At 34.3% G+C, this 19960-nt stretch overlaps 1 protein-coding gene across 4 annotated transcripts in view; it reads right to left on the bottom strand.

Annotated features, from left to right (window-relative positions):
- CDH12 (cadherin 12) overlaps positions 1-19960 on the bottom strand; it is a 1056103-nt gene that overhangs the window by 202197 nt on the left and 833946 nt on the right. The gene's annotated exons all lie outside the window — the stretch shown is intronic.

Here is a 19960-nt window from a genome sequence, read left to right as displayed (position 1 = left end):
AAGTTTATGTATTCGTGAAAAAAATACATGTGAGGTTTAACCTCCATGAAGTTCAAATCCGTGTTTTTCAAGGATCATCTGTATTTGATCATCATTGTGCCTTCTTATTTGAAAGCAGAGGAGAGTTTTGGCACACCAGATGGTTACAGTTATGTGTAGTAGAGTATCTCATTTTAACAGACTGATTTTCAATGAGTTATTCAGTATTACTCAGCTAAATGTTGGATAGGATCACTGATTATCTTTTCAGATTTGCAGACAAATAGCTTGCTCTAATTCCTTCTATATATTTGAAATCTTGTAATGTAGAAAAGTTTTGATCCGCTGATAATTTCTTCAACAGGTGTACAATTCACTCTATTATAGTATGTAACAAGATACACATAAATAACAGGGGAGGACTAAAAAGACGATACATTTTCACTGCAACACTTTAAGTCAATGTTTTTCAAACTGGAGTCCAAGAGTTGATAGAAGAGGTACATAGACTTGGAGATCTATAAATTATCCAATAATGTATACATACAATGTAAGTATTACATTATTTATACTTCTCTAAGAATATGCATACACATATATATTTATAAGTAATATACTCACTATTTAAGTTATATGGCATGTATATTCTTATAAATATCATTTTTTTATTCAGATGGTGATCTAAAATGTTTTAGCCTATGCCTAATCATTTGTATAAGGCCATCTGATTTCAGAGTCCACATTTTTAGATTTAAGAGCTCATTCCAGGAGCACCTGGGAGGCTTGGTGGGTTGAGCATCTGACTCTTGATTTCAGCCCAGGTCATGGTCCCAGGGTTTTGGGATCAAGCCTATCATCGGGCTCAGTGTTGAGCATGGAGCCTGCTTTAGAGTCTCTCTTCCTCTGCCCTGCTCCCCACTTGTGCTCTCTCTCTTTCTCTAAAATAAAATAAAATTTAAAAAAATAAATAAAAGCTCAAATCAGTCAATGGATCAACCAAAGGAAAAACATTCTTTTAGTGTTCACAGTCATTTGGATTGTGCCTCAAAATTTGCCTACAAGCCCACCATTCTTGCAAAATTTGGGGAAGAATGAGTTCTGTTTTTTTTAATGTTTCAAACCCCACAAAAAAAGGTTTGAAATACCTTAAATCATATAAATATCCTTTTGCAAATAAGCTCTGTGTATTAGTATTAGTAAAATCAAAACATACACAAAATAAAGATAACAGTGGCTATATCTTTGCTCTTAAACTCAACATTCTGGTTTTAAGTTCAATAAAATAGCACCATCTTTCCAATTTAATGTTATTAAAATTAATGCATTCATTCTGTGAATTTGTATTTATTTCAAATTTTTCTCTGAAAATATACTTGTATAATAACATATGCAAAGGATTGATACATGGACAAGTGTTACAATTGAAGTAATGGAAAATAGAAAGAGAGCACATGATTTTAGTTTTTTCAAGTTCCTGTATATTTTACTCAAGTCTGAGGAAAATTGTGATAAATGACAGGAGGAAGATTTTTTCCTCCTAATTTTTTACAAACTCTTATGAAGCAGAGGAAATTTCAAGTGTAAAATCAAGCTGTAGATAAATGTACTTTGAACTTGGGAATTTCAAATTACATATTTCACCCATACTATGAAAGATATTCAACACAGTGGGTATTGCTTTCTCTTTTAAATGTATCTAAAGATATGAGCCGGGCAAAAGCTCAACGCAAAAGCAAAGACTCTATAAACTGCATCCATTTTGCCAATGGCTCCAAAGAATATGTGGTAATATTGTGGGAAGCGAGTGAAAATTCTAAGAAGGTTTTTACAATGGGATCCAAGAAGAGTTACAAAAAAAAAAAAAAAAAATCCACATTTAGCTAAAATCAGAACTGTTTTCTTTTCTAACAGACACAAGAATAGAAAAGCAAATGTGTTTGCGGCTCTATCCAAGATCGAAATTAAATTCAGTTCTGTTCTTCCTCACTCTTCTACTTTTCCCTTCTAATTTAAAGCTGAATTTTGTAGGGGTTAAAACTTCAGAAGAAATATGTGAATATACATTAAAACTTTGAACTGGGAATGTAGTTGATTAATGTAAAACTCTTGAGAGGATCAGAATTTTTATAGCAGTTCATTACATGACAATACCTCATAGGGGACCACCTGAGATATCTTGCACTGACAGGCAATATATTTTTTAACTTTTTTTGTCTTTATTTTTTTAAGTTTATTTGTTTATTTAGAGAAGAGACAGAGAGTGCAAGTGAGGGAGGGGTAGAGAGAGAGGTTGAGACAGAGAATCCCAAGCAGACTCTGTACTGTCAGCAAGGAGCCTGATGCTGGGTTCGAACTCAGGAACCAGGAGATCATGACCTGAGCCAAAACCAAGAGTGGGACACTTACCCAACTGAGCCACAAAGACGACCCCTGATGGGCAGTATTGAAAATTAGTTATTCAGTAGTGATTGAACTGGCACATGAATAACTAGCTTAAAGTATAGATGTTTTTCCAGCATCATTTATAATATTAAATAAGTGACTGCCTGATGTGGGTATTGTAGATAGATAGCTTCTTTTATCATTTCTGTACACTTTGTTATATTCAGTGTATATACATTGCTATAAATAAAAATACATATAACTGAAAAAGTATACATACAGATATATATCTATATGTACTTTTATATTTATTATTCTCTGACTATATACACATATGACATGATATAAAAAAAATCAACACTTTCTTTTTTTTTTTTTTAACACTTTCAATAACAAAATACCATGACTATTTTTCAGTATCACTTGAAATTCTTCAAAAAAATTTTTTTAAGTAAACTCTATCTCCAATGTGGGGCTCAAACTCAGGACCCCAAGACTGAGAGTCACATACTGTACCAACTGAGCCAGGCTGGTACCCCTCTACAGAATAATTTTTGATGTGCACATTATTCATTCAAGGAAGTTGAATGACTTAATGAGCATTGCCTATTTTTTTCATAACTAGTAAGATGAATGTACGTATGTGTATGTGTGTTCTTCTGTTTAGCTCCTTGAGAGGTAATTATCAAGACCAAAAACATAATTTTTATGAATCAAAAAATGTGAAACTTCAGTGATTCCAGATGTTGATCTCTGTAGATGGAATTTGTTTCTTTTTTTTTTTTAATTTTTATTTAGTTTTGAAGGAAAGAGAGACAGAGTGTGAGTGGCGGAGGGGCGGAGGGGCAGAAAGAGAGGGAGACACAGAATCTGAAGCAGGCTCCAGGCTCTGAGCTGTCAGCACAGAGCCGGAAGCGGAGCTCAAACTCGAACTCACAGACCACGAGATCATGACCTGAGCCGAAGTCCGACGCTCAACCCACTGAGCCACCCAGGCGCCCCTGGAATTTGTTTCTTAAATCTTTCAGGAATGAAATGCAGGCTTAGCTTATACTGTGAAGCTACTTCTTAGTGTCATTTGCATAAAGAAGGAGGGAGGGTTTCAGAAGAAGGATTTTCATGACTTGCCTCATCTTTGGGCTGTGTTAATTAACTATGACAAAGCACGTGATGTCGTTTTACACGGGGCTTTAAGCCACACACATACAGAAAGCTAATGATTCCACAAGGATGAAATTATTTTCATTTACAGCAATTTAAAAATGGCAGCAAGAAAGGTTTCTTATTCCAATTATGTTTTTAAATGTTTATTTATTTATTTCGAGAGAGACCACCGACAGGGGGTTAGAGGAGAGAGAGATTCCCAAGCAGGATCTGAGCTGTCAGTACAGATCCTGACCTGGGGCTCGATCTCACAGACCGGGAGATCCTGACCTGAGCTGAAAGCAAGAGTCAGACACTTAACTGACTGAGCTCCCCAGGCGCCCCTCCAATTATTTTTTTCAAAGCTGTTTCTGAGTAGGTGCTGACTGTATTTACAGACTGAAGCAGCCAATTTCAATAATATTAATTTTTAGTATTGACATTTAAAATTTCTCCCGGAAACAGAGTTCTATAAACACTAGATGTAGAAATCCGCACTGTCCGAGCAGTTGTTTTGTGGAAGCGGTGGTGGTGTTTTCTGACGTTTTCCAAGTCATCTCAGATGGAGCATGAAAATATGATGCCGAGAAAGGCTTTAACGAGCTTCGGAGCATAAGCAAATCTGGATTCCAGTGTCTAAAAGTTTGAGAAAGCTAATTTAAAGATAAATGTTTACTAGCATCTCTTTGATTATATTTTAGGAACTGCTGCACAAAATGAGGGAGTTAGTCTTATTTTTCTCTGGGTTGAAAATACACATAAAATAGAAAATGTTTTTTCTATTACTGTGTCCAGCAGTGATTTTCTTTTCATTTGCTATTTGCCAGGATAGGGGGTGGTTACCAGGCCTGGGGAGCATAGGAGTTATGTCGGAAGGAGAAACTTTTGATTTTGATTTTTGGAAAAAAAAATAAACTTCTGATTTCGTTTCTGCCTGAGAACCAAAATTTGTGTTCAGCGAATACTGGATTTGGTGTATGTTCTTGCAAATTATTAACCCTGTGCCCATAAGGTACTATGGTACCTCACATACTGTTTTAAAACCTGCCCTCCACATCATTGTCATCAAGATTATGCATTGATACTTTTGTTCCTCTATTGCAGATTACTGACGGTCTCAGGAGAGGAACGAAAACGTGTGGGCACTGTACCATCGTCCTTTACCAAAACTGTTTTAAATTTTTTTTTCAACGTTTATTTATTTTTGGGACAGAGAGAGACAGAGCATGAACGGGGGAGGGGCAGAGAGAGAGGGAGACACAGAATCCGAAACAGTCTCCCGGCTCTGAGCCATCAGCCCAGAGCCTGACGCGGGGCTCAAACTCGCGGACCGCGAGATCGTGACCTGGCTGAAGTCGGACGCTTAACCGACTGCGCCACCCAGGCGCCCCACCAAAACTGTTTTAAAAAGAACTTCAAACCAACAGAAAAATTAAAAGAACGATACAAGGAAGGCCGATATTATCACTATCTAGATTAAATAATTACTAACATTTCCTGTATCTGATATATATATATATATATATATATATATATATATATATATACTTTTTAAAATTGTGAACATCAAAACAATTACCTACATGATACTGAAACACCAACTTCATGAAAATAAGGCCCTTTCCCATGTAATCATAATGTCAAAATCTCATTTAAGAAAATTACTTAAAATACCTATCACCACCTTATAACCAGCCCATATTCCATTTTCCCCACTTGTCTCTTCAAATATCTTTCTTGGCTCTTTCTTTATATTTTGAGCATAGATCAAAGCAACTTTCAAACACTGAATTTGGATTTTGTGTCTTTAATTTCTGTTAACTTTAGAAGGATCATGCATTTAAAATTTTCTTAATGTTTATTTTTGAGAGACAGAGAGAACGGGGAAGAACAGAGAGACAGTGAGACACAGAAGCTGAAGGAAGATTCAGGCTCTGAGCTGTCAGCACAGAGCCCCATGCGGGGCTCGAACCCACAAACCGCGAGTTCATGACATGAGTCGAAGTTGGACGCTTAATCGACTGAGCCACCCAGGTGCCCTGGATCACGCACGTTAATATTTACTTATCATCATCTTTTTTCAGGGAACCAGCCTCCATTCTGAATTTGTCTGCTGGAAAACGAAACTTCCTGACATGTCTTTAAGTGTTTACTATTCTGTCTTAGAATAGTTCTTTAGTCTCAAAATATATATGAGCAAATGTAGCAGCATAAAAGTATGCCCTACTTAATGTAGAGATCCTTGAGTTATGGCATCTCCTTCCAGTCATCTCCATAAACACACTCAATGTGAGGGAAACGCTCCTTGTACAGGGTATGCATCAGTAAATTTTGGTGTAGTAATGGCATATAAGTTGTGGTACTCCTTTTCAGTTTTCAAATGATTACAAAACCTGTGGAATGGTTTAATATTATGGTTCAACAGTTGGTGCATGTGATCTGAAATAATATTATAACTGTCTTATTTACATACAGGACCTCTCAGATAAACCAGTCAAAACTAGTAGGAGAAAATTTTATGCAAGTTTCTTTGGTTGAAATAATTTCATTTTGCACCAAGAAACCAAAAAAACCTACTTTTTCGATATGCTTCTTGGTATACTTATAAAATATTCATATGCCATTTTTTATTGTTGCTCACTTTCCAATTCATGCTTATTCTGTTCTCAGAACCATCACAGCAGCCATTGCATTGGCTACAAAGCCATTGGATTATGTTTAAGGCATTGCTTATTGACAAAAGAAGACTAAACCCAAAGATGATCTATAGTTCTGCCTGAATAAGTTATAATGCAAAATTTCTCTCTGACGCCACTTAAGGTTCAAGAATATTTGACATTCTATGCCATCCTACTCCCTGAAGGGACTCATTTGTTCTTCCTCAAATGATTGCTGGCATTTGAGCAAGAGGAATACCACTTTACAAGGTTGGAAATTCCCTTTAACAGCCCAAAGTGAGTTGAGGACTCCCCTGCCTGGGTTACAGACCCAAAGCTATTTATCATCTGGAAATATTTCACCTTCTATGTAAGGAAGTAGAAATGCATTTCAAAAAGGCCCGCACCTCCCCAGAGGTATGCCAAGGCAGGGCAAAGAAGAACAAAGACTATTTGCAATTCTTGGGAGTAACAACATCTGATGTGCTAGGATATATTTTATATCCTGTTAAAGAAAAAAAATATGCTATTCACCCGATGCTCTCTTTCATTTTCTTTTTCTCCTTGAATATTGCATGTGTGGTTACATATGAGGGGTATCCTAACTCGTCTTCTAGATTGTCATATTTTACAACTTCAGCTCACCCAGATTACATTATATCATTTGAGAGTGTCACAACATATTAATAAGTAGTTCTGGAGAAGTTTGAGAGGTCATTGGCGTGGTGCCTGGATTTGGGGAAAAAAATATGGGAGAAGGTTAAAATAATTTCTTACCTACATTTCCAAAGCTGTAAAGCACTTTTCACAAAGCCAGGTTTTAGGTAACAAAACATTCCCTGACAATAAACTGTTCTTATCAAATGTTCAGTAATGGAATCTCTATTTGAAATGAAAGTGAATTTCTGTATGATTTCAAATGTGATTATTTTTCAGAGGATGATTTATTCTAGATAAAAGTGAGCTTTAAATAATAATTACACATTATTATAGTTAGATATCATTCACTAATTTATTGCTACTCATTACTATTTTTCCATATTATTACTTATAATAAAAGTAATTAGCCCTTACTGAATACAGGACACCATGTTACACATCTTATAAGCTTTATTTAGTTCTCAAACTAATCAGTGATATGCTAGCATGACAAATATGATAAGTGAACTCTTTCTAATGAAATCCTAATATTTCAAAATGTAAAATTTAATTTTCAAAAGCTCTATGTTCTATCCCAACTTCTTTGTATATGCATTTAAGAACTGTAATAAATCAGACAGACTCAAATATTAACTCTGATTTAAAATATGGAATGGCCTAAAATCCATGATCACAAGCCTCAAACATTTGGGGTTAAAAATCCCAAACCCATTACTTCTTAGCTGGATGTTATTGTAGAAGTTACTAAGTTTCTTTGGATGTCAGAATCATCATATATAAAATATGGATTCTAATACTTACATCATAAAATTTGGAAAATACCTTAGAGAATTTAACTTCCGAATGTCTATTTCCCTTCATTTATCTGCATTTACATCCAAATGAGCCCAGTATAGCGATATTTGTTTCCATTTACATTAATTTATATTCATAGATACAAGAAAACTAATTGGATACAAAATAATGATAGAAAACACTATCAAGCTTCTACTTTTTCCAGGCAATTTTCTAAAGGTTTTATGTGTCTGAAGCCACTTTAATAGTTAGAATAACCCTATAAGGACAACCCTACTATTAACAGTCTCACTTTGCAGATGCATAAATTGAGGCACAGAGAAGCTGAGTTGGCCCAAGACACACAAATGGAAAGACACAAAGCTAAGATTCAAATCAAGTAGTCTAACTCTGTGTATCTCTGAGTCTAGCTCTTCAACTAAATCAGTTCTCGTTTAATTTGATGCATGTAAAGTAATTTTTTTTTTCTTAACTCTCAAAAATGGGTCTCTCTTAAGAGGAAAAGACAAACAAACACTGAATTTTTGGCCAGGGGATTAGATTAGCCACAAGCTACCCAAGTATCGGTTTTGTAATATACATCAGTTCGTTTGAGCAAAACCAGGCTGTATTATAATGGACACATTAATGAGAATAGTTGTATTCAAGAATGCTTTGGATTGCCCATTAGTTATTGCACTAGCCACTGGAATAGAGAACATAAGTTGCAACTTGTTATCAAGGTGACAGGAGTCCAGTGGGGAACAATATATGTCATAGCAAAAAAGATACTCAAATACTGTGTCTTTTTACAATTTCTTGTCTCCCAAATCACATTATTCTATAGAAGTTTTCATATGCATTTACTATATAATTAAAAAGTATGTTATATTTGTGTTTTTATTTAAAATACAAAGTGATATCACATTTATAGTTAGAAATCACCTCAATAATATAGTGCCAATCATGTATTTGGAACAATTAATAGTCAACTAGAAAAGAGTGAACAGCATTTATGTTAAAGAAAATATAATTTACTACTATATCAATAAAATATTCCAATGAAAATTTTTCTAAGGTTCTGCACATTGTGTATACCATAATTTTCTTTGAAGCATATAGAAATCCATAATATTAAAAACTTACTTGAATCACTACATTTCACTAGAGAAAAAGTCATTAGCACATGTACTGTCTCACAATGAACTAATAACCAAATAAATAGGCATATGTATGTGTGTGGGAATATTTACATATATATATATATATATATATATATGTCAGATATAAAAGAGAAAGACAGAATATTTGTATGTGTTTTCATGTGCTCACACATGCACATTTTTGCAAAATAAATAAAAGGCTAAATAGATATACATTCTATAAAACAACACTGTTAAGAACACAATCTGAAAATCACATTATCTGCTTATTTCAAAGGTGGTTTGAAGGTGACCTATTTTCTGTAGCATGCATTACTGTGGGGATTGCTTTATGTGTTAAAGGACAAAGCCACCTCACTGAAGTCTTTTATTTCCTTTCCTCACTTTACAATAACTACTTTAAATGGATTTTGAAAGTATAATATCACAAAAGCAGAAAAAAATAAATCCAAGTACTTAACCAGGTTGCTTTCTTTGTATTGTGAGTCAAGCAGTTTCATGTCAAATTTACTGTTAAGAATTCATATCTCTGTCTTATATCCTATAACAGTGTCATAAATATTATCTTATTTGCATGATAAAGTATACATTAAATATTCATTTTTTTGCCTAATAATATGAAAATGAGTACTCTTAATGCTAAATTGCAATGTGTTAATGAGAGATAGAAACAGTAACTCTTCTGTGTAAGAAACGCAGTAAAATGCATCTTATTTCTAAACACAGGTTAATCAGAGATGTTTCTCTAAAATCTCTCATTATAAGCATATTAAGGAAGGAATCATTCTCAGGGTTCATTGTTTCCCACTAGGGATAACAAGATTCCCAAGAAACTTCCAAAGAGATAGTAATTTCACTGACTTTGACTTTAAAAGGAAAATAAAGTAATGAATAAAAAAGAAAGATATAAAGAAAAAAAAAAGAAAAAAATGCAAACAGCTCTCACAGATGCAGGAACCTCAGTTTTGACTGCTTTCTGCAAATATATATTATTGGATGTGTAGTGAAATAAATCGATTTCAAGCTATTTCATTTTTAAAGGTCAAAGTTTTTTTTTAAGGAATTCAGAATTATAAAAGCAGATGCTTAATTTGACATTGACTGAGACCTAAAATGATGAATAAATCTCTCAAAGTTTAATTGCTTTTCAGAAGCTATTGAATTGCTTTGTTATTAAATTTTCCTAATAATGCATGGAATCCATAGAATCGTGTGTGTATATGTGTGTGTACCTCATTTTCCTAAAACTGACATGAATGTTACAGATTTATACTTGCATTATTTCCAAAATCTAAAAAAAAAAACCAAAAGGTTTGTTTACTTATCACATTTCCCTGCATTTAATAATTTTCTACTCTCTCCATATACCATTGGTTGCTGATTAAGAGAAGCTATATACAAAATTTCTAAGACTAATCCGGGTCCAATCATACTTCATTGTATTATTTTAGATCATAAAACTTGTATTTATTAAATATAGTCTTGAATCCAAATCAAGCCTTGATTATCAATTGTGGTTGAACTCCAAAATATGGTGGGGTGGTCAGTATTCTGCCATATTGCATATTTCCCAAGATTGAATGTACATTCCCTGCATATTCCCCAGGACTGTGAAGACTATATTTAATTCTTATAGTTATGTTATGCTGGGTGGGCCAGACCTAATCACATGTGACCTTTAAAAGCTTAAGAATTCTTTTCCAGGTGTAAAAAGAGGAAATTAGAAACCCATGCTCCAACTTGCTTGGATACAAAGGGGCAATCTTTAGGAGCTGAGGGCAGTCCCACATCCCCACTAGCAGTATAAAGGGGACCTGAGGCCTAAAATAGCAAAGAAAAATTCTGCCAACAGTCTGAATGAGCTTGAAAGCTGATTTTCTCACCCTCAAGAGAGAAAAATAGCCCTGCTGACACCTTGGTTTCAATCTTGTGAGGCCTTGAACAAAGAAATCCTTTATTCTGTGCTGAATTTCTGCCTGCAGAACTGTGAGCCTTAAGCTGCTCAATTTGTGGGAATTTGTTATTCAGCAATGGAAAACTAATACTTGTAGGTACTTACAGAAATCTAATATTATTAGTACTTCATTTAAAAAAAATAATCATGACTTGATTAAAGAGACAATTTTGATTTCTTGGTTATGTGCCTCTACTCACACCAACTCTTTTAGGATTCCTGAACCCAATTCCAATGTGTGGAGTAGTGTTCCCCACACACAAGTCCAAGCAATTCTCAAATAGCAACAGGCTGTCCAAGAATTCAACTCAATTCTGACACTATCTACCTAGAAACAGCATCAGATTCCACAGGTTAAGGGTGCAGTCCTATAAGAACACTTCCTCCCCCCCCCCCGCCCCTGTCACATCAGACTCCAGTTGCCATATTGAGGCTATGACACCTGTGCTTCTGACTGATCAGCTACAGACTAGAGGTTCCAACAGTCCACTCTTTAGGTTGTTTTAATTTTCTTGAGTGGCTCACAGATATCAGGGAAATATTTACATTTACTAGTCTATTAAGTGGTATGATAAAGGATATGAATCAATGGCTAGATAAAGAGATACATAGAGGAGCACAGAGATTTCATGCTTTCTTTGGGGTGCCATTCTCCCCAGTCTCCACATGTTCACCCACCTAGAAGCTCTCTGAACTCAGTCTTTTTGTTTTTTTATGGAGCTATCATTGATTTTATAGTCAGGATTGACTAAGTCATAGGCCATTGACTGATTCAGTGTCCAGCCCCTCTCCTCTTCCTTGAGGGCAGGGGGTAGGATTGAAGGTCAACCTTTAATCAAATGGTTGGCCCCCATTGCAACCAGCCCTTTCCCCATAGTGGGGTCCAAAAGTCACCTTCATTAATAACAAGATACCCATGACAGTTTTATGGCTGTCAAGCATTTTCAGGAACTGTGAACGAAGACCATATATATCTGAGAAGTATATATTTGATCATCTGAGTGGCCAAATATATATTTCTCATAAATCATTATGTCACAGTGCCTCAATTTTCTGACAAATTATTTTATTTGTTTGCTTGTTTAATTTTTCCCTGCCTGTATCCATATTCTACTATTTCTAGTACATACATCTGCTCCCTCCTTTGTATAAGTGATCCTGTACAAATTCACCCTGTGAATCTAGTAATATTGTTAATCACTGCAATTTGTCCCTTTGACCATACCATAGGAAGAGATCGTAGGTCTGGCCAATGTTAACATATGCCTTTCCAGTCAAAGAAATAGCTGACTACTACCAAGATAGTCTCCACCTCACCCTGTACCCTGGACAACATAATGAAGGTGTCTTGAAAATAAAAGAAAATTTAGTCTGCATACAAAAGCAGAATGAGAAAAATAAGGACAGGAGAGAGGGAGTCTTTCTGATATCAAATCAATTACTGAAATTGTCTGGACTTTTCCTCATAGAATGAACTCATAAATCTCCTACTCTGAATTAGGTTTTGCCAGTCAAAAAAAAAAAAATCCAAAACAAAACCATCCATGTTCTTTTTGCATGCAATAAGCATTTATTGAATACTGATTGTATTCCAGTGTCACAGATTTGGGGACAAATCCATTGTAAGTCCTCAAAGATCAACATAGGTAGAGAATCTGTTTTCTTCACCTAAAGTCATTAAAAATAAAAAATTAAAAAAAAGCACAGCAGATTTTACTATTGCTACTTCTTCATCCTTTATATGATTTGAAACAATACTTTTTTTTTGTTTGTTTTTGTTGTTTTTTTGTTTTGTTTTGTTTTGTTTTTGTCAAAGTGAAATACCTGTGAATCTTAACTTTGGAATCAAGGAAACCTGGGCAATTGATCTAGTTATGCTGAACTCAGGATCCAGGAAAGAGCTTTCATCAAGTAAATTGCTGTGGGAAGTCAAATGAGATGTGTTGTCTCATTCTGTACAGACACTTACATTGTGGTAAAGGTCTCTGCTCCTGCAGCTCAAAGAGTGACAGTTCATTAAACTTAAACCAAATGCACAGATACGTTCATTTTATTGTGTTCCATACCAGTGTTCTCTAAGCCAGCCATTCTAAGGATTTATGTTTAACATATAATGTCTTAAAATGAAAGCTTAGCAGCTATGCATTGTGCAGAATATAGAAGGAATGAGGCAGGGCCATGGTTCACACTCCCTTCCCAGTCCTCTTCTTCAATTCAGAATCATGAGTACACACTGGAAAATTAGTAGTAATCCACAGAATGCTTTTGAAATTCTCTGCTTGAGTCTTTATGATACTACAATTTAACTGCTGCCTAAGCCCAATCCCCTAGCATTTTTAGAGGGGAAACACTTTGGGCTGAACATAATTTTTCTTTAATTCCAAGTTTTGATTCCTCTCACATAAACACACACACACACACACACACACACACACACACACACACACACAAATAATGTTAGATTTTAGTTTAAAACAGGCTGCATTTATATTGCCTTATAAAATGTTGAGTACTTTTGCTCCTATGATCTATCTATGCTCACAGAAATAACAAGGTTTTCACTCATTTTATATATTGAAGCCTTCTCTGAGAAGTTAGCATGTCATTTGTTGGTTTTGAGCACACACTTGCTGCTAATGATGCTTGGAATTTATTGGTCCTCTTCATAGGAAGGAAAATAATAAGGCATTTGAATAGTCAGCTCAGATATAGATCAGTTCACATACCAAAAAAAAAAAAAAAAAAAAAAAAAAGCTGCCTATCTAAGGTTTAAGTGTATCTTTTGTGTTGTAGAACTATTTGTACCATGACTCTTGAATTGGCCAGTCCAGACCATTGCATAAATCCTTGACTAAAGAGACTGACCACTCTGGTTGTCGATCATTAGGCAAGAATTAAACCCAAATATACTTGGGATCGGATATTCTAAAAACATTGTTAATGTATTTTGCATTGCTGAGAAGGAGATTTAAAAAAAAAAAAGAAAAAATGGTTTTCATACACAGCTCCTGTCATGGAGTAAAATCAGGCTTTTGAAACTAGAAAGTACCTTGGAGAACATGGTTTTAATTATTTCATTCCACAAATGAGGAAATTGAGAATCAGAAAGGCTAAGTGATTTCCTCAATATCATAGAGCTAGTTAATTACAGAAGTCAGAATAGAAACTGGGTTATCCAACTCTGCCCAGAGTTCTTTCCATTATGTGCATTGAAAATATCTGCTATCTGGGGGCCATTTGGCTCAAGAAAGCCACCTTATAATGTTTAATAAATCAAAATGGTATGTGCCTGTAAACTTAAAAACATTTAAGCGTAAAAAACAAAACAAAACAAAACAAACAATGATCAAAACAAACCTTAGCTTTCTGATTCTTTCAGATAAGATAAATTCCATCAACCATATTTCATCAAGATTTCATATGTAAATGTGTTACAGCACTTCAACGAGGGAAAAGTCAGTAGCACGAAAAGGCATCAGGGACTGAGAATATAGATTGATGCCAGGATTAGAAAGGACTCCATCAATTTCAAGCTCCATTAGCTTTCCCTGAACATGGGGAAAATAACATGGAGTAAAAGTAGTAGGCATAAGCTTTATGATCAGACTTGGGTCTGTGTGGAGAGAACAATATAAATAAAATAAAATGGGATCATTTGATTATTACTAATTACACTAAGATTTTCCATTTGAATAATTTATACAAATGTACTAATTATTTTTATAAGTATTGTCTTTTTGACATCATTAATAATCCTTTTCTCCTTAGCACAGAGAATGAGGAGCCTGGGGCTTGGGATATCAGAATATTTCTCTGATATATTATAGCTCAAAAGTTGAGAGCCTTGGAAACGAAACTCAATTGTCCTGACTTACTCTAAATAATGCACTTCCTCTCTTATTTCATTTTTAATTTCACTGCAAACTATTTCGTACATTTTTCAACGAAGAAAAGGGAACCTTTCAGGCCTGATCATTCAACCCTATTTAAAAGGCGCCAAACTTACAGTCACGAAAAGGCAGTATTGGTGAATATTTTCTTACTTCACATCATTTATCACACATTATATATTGTGGAACATAAAATTTTATGAAATTATAGTTACATGCTTGAAATGGATTTTAAATCTTTTCATTTTCCATGTCACGAGTGAGAGTTGTAAACCTAAAAATTAAAGCAACGTAATTTATCTTGCCTATAAATAGTCACCTATACACTACACAGTTTTGAAGTAAACAATGATAGATAAGACTAAAAGTGATATTTCCCCATGGGAAACTATGTGATAAATTGCTAGAAATACCATGATATAACTGGAATTATGCCACTTGAATATAAAAAGAATTCTCAGCTCCCTACTATTACACACAATAAATAGTTGTATATGGTTGGTTCAATGAGTGCAATTTCCTTTTTTATGGGGACACAAGTCTCTCCCTCTCTCTCTCTCTCTCTCTCTCTCAATAGAGATCAAAATGCCAAATAACACATGTACTTTTATAGTCATTTATCTTTATACTATAAATAGGTAAACCAAAAAAATAAATTCCCAAGATTATAAATAAAGTAATACACCTGAATATATATGAATATTTATAAAATCTACAATGATTTCACACATCATGATATTGTTTTCAATTGGGGATAAAAGTTTTAAAAGTTATTACATTATATAAATGATTTGAGTAATGTGGATACATTTTCTTAGCAGGAAAACATTCTATGAAAAGGAAGTTTTAAAAAAGCTGTTCTTGGGGCACTGGCAGGCTCAGTCAGTGGAGCGTGCAACTCTTGATCTAGGGGTTGTGGTTTCGAGCCCAACGCTGGGTAGAGAGATTAGTTAAAAATAAAATGTTAAGAAAGAAAGAAAGAAAGAAAGAAAGAAAGAAAGAAAGAAAGAAAGAGAAGGAAGGAAGGAAGGAAGGAAGGAGAAAGAAAGAAAGAAAGAAAGAAAGAAAGAAAGAAAGAAAGAGAAAGAGAGAGAAAGAAAAAGAAAAAGAGAGAAGAAAGAAAGAAAGAAAGAAAGAAAGAAAGAAAAAGAGAGAGAAAGAAAAAGAGAAAGAGAGAAGAAAGAAAGAAAGAAAGAAAGAAAGAAAGAAAGAAAGAAAGAAAGAAAGAAAAAGAGAGAGAGAAGGAAGGAAGGAAGGAAGGAAGGAAGGAAAGAAGGAAGAAAGAAAGGAAAGAAAGAAAGGAAAGAAAGAGAGAAAGAAAGACTGTTCTTGTTTTGAACTCTCTCAGTCAGGTAGATTGAGGTTATAATACAAGATGTCTGAGTGAAGGAGAAAATAAGTTTAATATTGGGGTATAAATTGTTTTTATTCCTACTTTCTCACCACCGTCCTGTATAACTATTAATTTTCCTCTTTCCTAACCTTGTGTATTTAATTAGAATGAGTATTACCTACACACACACACACACACACACACACACACACACACACACAAATGGTAATGCAATTCTAATTCCCCCCATAAATCATGTACAGTTTTTACTATGATATCAACATTAATTTCCTCTTTCATATTATATTCCAAGTTGATTTTATGTGGTACAGAGGACTAAAATCATTTCCTGCTTGAAATAAGACTTAATACTTTTGTCATTAGTAATTGTAGCATGCAATCATACATTAAAATTTAAAAAAAAAAAACATTTTTTCCTCCAAATTAATGGGAAATCAGCCTACTTTTTGGAATTGTCTGTGTAAGATCTCATTGATATTAAATCTTTAAAAAAATATTTCCAGGGCTAGCATTTCAAGAATAATAATATCAAACAAATAGTTTATTACATTAAAAAAAAACAGTAAAGACATAGGGAGAATCTATTATTTTATATTACTGGAATGAACATTCCTGGTGAACCACATTTGGTCTGCTGAGAAGTTAATTCACCCTTTAGTACATTACCCAGCACAAAACTCTCTGCCTTTCTTTGTTCTTTCCTTTCTGATGGGAAGTCAAAAGACTTCTTCCTTTAAAACGGGACAATATTATACAAAGAAAGAAAAATATTACATCCACTGTATTTTACAGACACCTAAAACATTGTTTTAAAACATCACATATAATAAATTAAATACTTAAGTAATCTTAAAAGTGGTCGTAATAGCCTCCAGTTCTATTCACAATGCTTCTCCCATTTATAATTTTCAACAGGACACTTGCGGGGATTCCTTTATTAAAACAAGAGTAGTTATTGATTTTTTCTTTCTCTCTTTCTTTTTTAACAAAGTAACTTTTATTTACTATATTTTCTTAGCTGAGACCCACCATTTCTTATTCAAGAATTAATTAATGTAGACATATTGGTCCCTCATGAGAAAATCATTGTTCAATAATCTCTACATGCTTTTTTGTCACATACTTTTATCCTGGTCTTAAAAATGAAGCATGGATATTTAACAAGCAAACTTGAGGCAGTTTTCTCAAACATTCCCATTGCATCTAATATTATTTGATTCAAACCTGAGTCTAAGAGCAAATAAAAATTGACTTTTTTTTCAGTTTCAGAATACAAACCCATTGAACTATCCCTTCAGGTTCGATGATCCATCAGTCAACACTACACTATTTCCACAAGAAATATGATTTGATCTGAAAAGAACTGCAGCAGCCTGAAACATACATTCCCAGAACGTGTCTCCATGAGTACTATAGCCATTAAATGACTTCCATAATGTCTGTGATAAATCTTGCTATTAGTAAACAATATCAGTTAAAGGCATCTCTTTGGAACTGCTAGTCTAGCCTACAGGTGCCCACCTGCTATGGATTTTTCCAGTTATAAACGTGGATGGGTCAATCTATCAAGGTTTTCTTTTTTTTTTCCAAAGCACTGAACTCAGCAAGAGTAAGGCTTCCTTTTCAATTTATTTTAATTTATTTGTTATTTTTATGTAGATATAATATAGAATAGCATTTAAAAGTACAGACTTTGGAATTAAACTGCCTGAATTTGGTGCTATGACCTTAAAGACCATAGTTAACTTCTTTCCTGTAAACTAATACTGGCAGCTATGATGATTAAATAAGGTAGTAAAAGCACAGAGTTCAGTACGGAGTGAAGACTAAGCACTATTAAGCATTAGCTCTTATTTCCTTCCGACCACTGTGCCTACGTTCTTGTTCCATTGTTATTTGAGTCATCCTGCTAGTTTGCTACTACTACTAAGATTTGGTCATGGTTAAATTCTTGCCTTCTCTTTCTTCTTATGCCTAGTGTTCTTCTGTTCTTTTATGCTCACATTTGATAGCCTGAGCCAACATCTATGTGCACTCCATAAATGCCACATGGAATACTGAGACTGAATCTGCCTGATATGAGGTTATTTCTGCAGACAAAATAAATCAAAGGGTATGTGTAAGTCTCAAAGAGAACAGGAGGACTAGACACAGGTGGGCACTTTACCTGGTTAACTTAGACCAAAAAGCAAGGGCTGATTCTTGATTCTTGCTGTAGCAACCCAGAATCAGTTTATCACCATAACTCTTTCTAAGTGTAAGGTGACATTATTGGTACGATTCAATCTCCAGTCACAATGTGCCTGTTACTACTGGCTGGAAATATTGCAGCAACCAGGGGAGACTCTCACATCTCTGCCATGTAGAAGCAAAGATAATCACCTTTAATCTTCAAGTGATGGCCAGAATAATACAAAACTGTTTCTCTTGTCATACGTAGAAACACAGTCAATGTGCAATTCATTTTACTATGTTCTTCAGCTTCAAAGTACATTTACATTCTACTGAATACCTACTCAGCTTAAAACAAAGCCTGCCATAGTTCTTAAAATCAACAGATGGTTTACTCAGACTTGTTTACTTACAGAGCCAGAAAAGAGAAGTAATCAAAATTTCATTGACACTCAGTTTTCTTTCTCCTGAGTATCTTACTCCGTCATTGAAAATCATCATTGATTACATGAATTTTGAGGAAAATGGGAAGTCATCTAATAATTTTGAATCTACTTCATGCAAAATACTGTGCTCACTCTAAAAAGTCTCCTATTTCATAAATTGGAAAACAAATGTCAACAGATGTTCAATAACTTGGCCAATCCTACATAGCTGGAAGATAGGAAGTAAAAATAAAGGTGTAAATGACTCCACACTTTAAATTCTCCACCTTTAATCGCTACGGCATTCAGTAAATGATTACTCCAGTAATCACTGCAGTAAATGATTAAATCATAAAAGGCAGTGAAATGTGCTATCTTTGCTGCCCCTGAAGCTACACGAACTGCTATTTTTAGCAATCTCTTTAACGACATCTTAGCCTTTTGGGATCTGATTGCACAGTTGATAATGAGTATGGCAGTCATCGCCAGTGGTCTCTCCGATATCCATTTCTCCTTTCTTCTTATTAATAAAAACCTTGCATATTAATAGAATCTATCATCAATGGGCTGTGTCTTGAATAGCAGTATGTCTAATTAAAATGCCCACCTCCCCATAATAACTTGGAGCTGGGGTAGACGTGGGATTCCACCTTGGCTAATGAGATAAACATGTTAGAAATGTTCAGGGCTTTCAGGAAAACTTTTTAAATGGACAGACTCATCGGTATATACTTTTGCTGTTTTTCTTTCATCTTTCCTATTTTTTTTCATCTTTCCCATGTCTTGCTGACACAAAGACTAGACATACAGAAGCTACTTTATGAGCATAGAGAAGAAAGCAGAAAGCTTAAGATGATGAATTGGAAAATCAAAAAGCAATTTTTGATGTTATCTTGGAGTTGCTATACCAGACCCTGGATGTCCAATTCTGGACTTCTTTTTACACAAGAAAAATAAATCTCTACTTATTTAAGAGATTATAGTTTGATTTCTATCCCATGCAGCTGAATCCAATTAGGACTTAGTACATATTTTTCTTCATGCAACAGCATTTATATTTGTAAAAATTATTTACAATTTTTAGTCTGAATCACATCTATGTAAAACATACGTAAGAGATTCTTAAACTAATTTAATTACTTTGTAAATATTTAATTAATAAATATATCATGAAAAATACTCTAAACATTTTCTATTGAGCTACTTTATGTTGTAATTTTTCCTAAATAAATACCTTATGCAAAGGAAACATTATCATGAACTCTCTAATAAATACTGAAACAACTATCTTGTAAATAATTTTTTTAAATTTTTTTTAACGTTTATTTATTTTTGAGATAGAGAGAGACAGAGCATGAACGGGGGAGGGTCACAGAGAGAGGGAGACACAGAATCTGAAACAGGCTC

Source organism: Leopardus geoffroyi, chromosome A1, assembly GCF_018350155.1.
Source record: "Leopardus geoffroyi isolate Oge1 chromosome A1, O.geoffroyi_Oge1_pat1.0, whole genome shotgun sequence".
Lineage (NCBI taxonomy): Eukaryota > Metazoa > Chordata > Mammalia > Carnivora > Felidae > Leopardus > Leopardus geoffroyi.
This window is presented reverse-complemented; position numbering and strand designations above follow the sequence as displayed.